Raw genomic sequence first — 5,000 nt, forward strand, 5'->3', positions numbered from 1 at the left:
ACATGTTCGGGTGCCTCACTTTCCAGCTCATCCCAAACTATATTCTTTCAAATCTCAGCATTTATTCATAGCATTTATTCATAGCAAAATTGATTATGAATGTAAAGGATATTCATCAACAAAACCAATGGTTCTCAAACTTTTCGAAACTATGTCAAGAGTAGAGAACAACTCTATTCTCTAATTACATTCACCTGATTTGCTTCAGAAACTACAAGAATTCTGTAATCTCCTACTTAAGGGACTGTTATCACCCTTGTGGATAGCTAGTCATATGGTAGGAATATGAAGAAACTTGTGGAAGATTTCAATGTGAACATCTCAAAGGTTTTAGCAGTTGGGATTCCTCAGATACCTTTTGGGCCTGTCCAGCTGGTACGAGCTTGGTTGGAATTAAGGTAAAGATGTAGAGATTTTTACTTCTAGTATTAAGGGTCAGGTGAAACGTACACGATGGTTTCGAAATCCAAAGATTATATAGGTTTTGCAGTAGATAGCACAAAATTTAATGTCACCTCTGCAACAGTCAAGATGACAAAGAATCTCAGGAACCAATTCATTGCCATATATTGTGACCCTCATGGTGCACTACAAGCCATCGGTACTTTACACTCGCCGCATCCAGCTGTGGGGGGACATTTAGGACTGGCTTGAAGTGAAGTTAGCATGAGAAAAGATAACCATGTGTTGGGTGCCTGCATGTTGCTTTTGTGAGAATGAATAAGATCTCAGAACCTGAACAACTGACACTGATTTCTCTGTCCAACACTAACATGAATCCCAGGCTTAGAACATCCTTTTGTGATTAATAGAGGGAGTTGTTGTTGGATAATGATAACCTATGAGAGATTAGAGATGAACTTCGCAGTTAGTAGTCCAATATGTATCTTAGTAGAAATAGTGTTGGCAAGGCTGAGAATCACGAGATTGGCTCGAGGTGATAACCCTTTTTGTAAATGATAATAGGAGATATTAAGTCTTCCCATGGAAACGTATTTCGTAAAATAAAAAAAAAATATATATATGTATATATATGTATATATATACATATATATATATATATATATATATATATATATACATATATACACACACACATACTGTAGAGTTCCCTACATGATTTAAATCTAAGTATTTGTGAGTGTGTAGACGTAAACACAAAGATTTTTTTTTTATTCTATACCTAATTGTACTGCACATTATTCTCTTTTTTTCCAAATAAGAATTGTGGGTAGCAATGCAATGTCAAAAAACACAAACAAAAACCGGGACTTAATATCATATTCACTTTTCTTCTTTATTGCACCTTTTCCTTGGCCTATTTTTCCTTCTTTAACTTCCCCACACTTTCACCGATGCTCGTTAGAAGGTTGCCAATGTTGTATTTGTCTCCATACAACAAAATATTAAGGTAACCCTGTTCGTTATGAAGCTGGTTTGTTCTAAATTCACTTTTTAATGCTTCTGTTGTTTATTAGTGACACTGTGTTCTTGTCCTACCTCACTATGCATGTATACACATTATTATCAGTAACCAGTGCCTTCTAATTATATGCTTATTGACCCAACCTCAGAGTATCTCCTCACCTTGTCTCAAGGCCGGTCACTAGTCAAACAATCTTCCCTGTGGTCACCGATGAATCCTTCGTTGCCTACACCTCCCAACTTTGTGTTTTGTCTTTGCCCTACTAATACCCTGCTCTTGTTCTCTGCTACACCCTTTACAAGGCTCCTACTTACCCAATGTTTGCCTCTTATGTCACTTGTTACTATTTGGTTCCTACTTTGCCTGTTGCTACTGATCAATCTGCTGTTTCTGAACCCTAGTCATTACCGTATAGCCCTTGCTCCTTCATAGAGAAAAGCCCGGAAACGCAATCACACTTCGTGACTAAAAGTGCACTCTTGTGCTCTGGTAGTACTTCAGTCTCGTTATTTACATGGAAAAGCTCACCTCACAGAGCAAATTCAGTATGTTTTAAAACTCGTACTGGAAAACAATCACTCATAAAGTAGTTGGCCACGCAGTGACAGACCCGCCCAGTGGGTTTGCAACGTGAGTTTTGCATTCATCCTTCTAGCAGTCTTGAATGTGAAAGTTTCTTAGCCCCCAAAACACAAGTGGCACTCCAGTAGCCCCAAATCTTTCCTGATATCCAAGGAAAGATGTCTCACCTCTCTTTGCATAAATATGAGTGTTAAACAGCTAACAACTGCATCAACACCTGTTAGAGCACTTATAACATCTAGGACCATACTTTACTCACATGGTTGGAATTTTTGCTTTCCCAAACTAAGCTAAGGAGAATAACCCATGCCTTTCTTGAGGGCAACTAGATATGAGGTACTGTAGACATATTGTGATAACATTCAGCCAAACTCGAACCGTGGTCATACACCTGCCTCGCCCGATCTCGACCGTACTGCAGAATATATTCTTACTTTGCATCAAGCCCTTTGCCTTGATGCTCTGCACCGATCTCATCTCCCAGCCATTCATTCTTGTCCTTATAAGCGTCTTGTATAAACACTTTATGATTCATCGATTTATACTTGATTACAGTATATGTGTTTTAATCATCCAATAGGAAAGACATCATTTTGATGTTATGAGAAAGTGTGTGAAAGAGAGAGAGAGAGAGAGAGAGAGAGAGAGAGAGAGAGAGAGAGAGAGAGAGAGAGAGAGAGAGAGAGAGAGAGAGAGAGAGAGAGAGTCAAAGTCAAAGTCAAAGTCAAACCATTTTATTCCATTAAATTACAATGGTTATTCTTTACATAAATATATATATATATATATATATATATTTACATTTGAGTATTTAAGAAGTGTTGTTTTAATTTTATTTTAAAATTACAGAAGTTGTTAATGCCTCTTAAATTATCTGGTAGCATGTTCCATAACTTGGGTCCACGTATTTCCATTTCTCGTGCCCCTGTATTGGTATTCGATCTCTTGACAAAAAGGGAACTTACTTGGCGTGTCCGGACACCTGATGTGTTCCCTACGGTTTACAAGGCCATTAACCAATTCGGATAATTCCCATGAATAAGATTGTAAATAAATAAACATGTGTCATAGCTGCATTTAGAGTGAACTTTTAACCATTTTAATGTTTTGATATGTAGGGTGATGTGATCAAGTTTACTGATATGACCTAGTGCTACTCTGGCAGCAAAATTTTGTAATTTTTGCACTTTTTGCATCTGGGTTTGGTTAGTCGAACCCCAAATGTTTGAACAATAGTTAATTATGCTTAGAGCTAGAGTTTGTACAACCAAGATTCTAGTTTCAGTAGTAATCTGATTTCGTATGTGATTAAGATATAACAGGGTACCCACTACTTTCCTGTGTATTTTGTCAACGTGGGGTTCAAATGTCATGAATCTGTCTATTTGTACTCCTATATCATTCACTGAAGTGCTCGGTTTGATAGAGTAGTCTTCAAATTCTATGGTTGTGTCACTGGGAATTTTAGCAATGTTCTGCCGACTACCTATGAATATACATTGTGGATTTAGTTTAAGGCCATTAGTGTCCAAATATAGTTTTGTTTGTGTTAGAGTATTTTGCGCGTTTCTTATTAATGTACATAAGTTGTTTACTCAATCACTATGCAGAAACTGTGAATCATCGGCGTACTGCACTAGAAGGCAGTTATGTGCTATTGTTGATAAATCATTTATGAAAATTGTAAATAGGATCGGACCTAAAATAGATCCTTGCGAAACACCAAAAGGTACTTCTTGTTTTGATGACATACTATTATTGATTCTTACCGATTGGGTCCTTGTATATAAATAACTTGTAAACCAAAAGGTATCAATTTTATGATTTACTAATTTGTTAAGGAGAATTTCATGGTTAACACTATCAAAAGCCTTAGAAAGGTCGCATAATCTGAGTAAATATACCTGACCGTCAAATAATGTAGAGTTGCGGGTAGACTATCTCTGATAAAGCGCAAAGCAATACTGTCTGCTCCTACAGCATTTGTTTCGCGAAGGTGTTTTATTACTAAGATGATTGTTTCTACGTCCACTGGTTGTGGTCTGAAAAAATTAGTTGTAATCCTTTTCCGATCTGTATTTGGTTGCAATGTAGAAGCAATTGTTTTCTCGTAAGTTAGTTTACCAATTTTTGAAAAAAAAGTCATTAAAATGGTCTGTTCTTTGTATGGGACTTGTGGAATCACTAGTGAGGTGATTGTTGTGAGGCACTAGTGTTCTAACAATTTTCCATGTTTATCAGAGTTGTTCATATATTTTGTGAATTTATTTCTGAAGTAATTTCTTTTTGCACATTGAATTAGCACTTTTACATTTTTCTTTTTTGCTTTGTAATCTATCTGAAAGGAAGCCTCATTTCTGTTACTTTTTAGAGTTTGGTGGGCATTATTTCTATCGCTAATGGCTCTCTTGATGTCGTCGTTTATCCATGGAGCAGGGGGACGTCTGACGGTTCGTGTTACGTAGGGAGCCAGCGAATCAATGCTGCTTTTAATAACTTCCGTTAAGATAGTTACTTGATTGTTTACATTATCTGTCAATAAAATATTTGATAGTGTCATTTCTTTAGACAAGATATGCTCGCAGAAAGATTGAGGATCGTAGTGTTTAAAATCGCGAAAAGTTTTTATTACTGGTGGTCTCTTTGTTTTCTTTATATTTAACGTCATCGTGATGAGTTCATGGTCAGCAACATGGCACGGGATGACATCGAAGTGGAGGATGAGGTCTGATATGTTAGTTATTATTAAATCTAATAGAGAAGAGGTGTTTACTGTAATTCGTGTAGGTTTGTCTATTATTTGTTCTAATTTATTTTTCTTTATCATCTTAGCTAACTTAGCATTAGATTTTGTTAAATCATCATTTAGGTCACCTAAGATGAAAAGCGGTTTCTTTTTTAAAGACATTTCTCTGAAATCCTTTTCAATGTATTCAAAAGATTCCGAGGTAGCATGGGGGTGCCTATAGACAGCGCCAATTATAAAGGAAGG

Source organism: Penaeus chinensis, chromosome 11, assembly GCF_019202785.1.
Source record: "Penaeus chinensis breed Huanghai No. 1 chromosome 11, ASM1920278v2, whole genome shotgun sequence".
In the NCBI taxonomy this organism is placed as follows: Eukaryota; Metazoa; Arthropoda; class Malacostraca; order Decapoda; family Penaeidae; genus Penaeus; species Penaeus chinensis.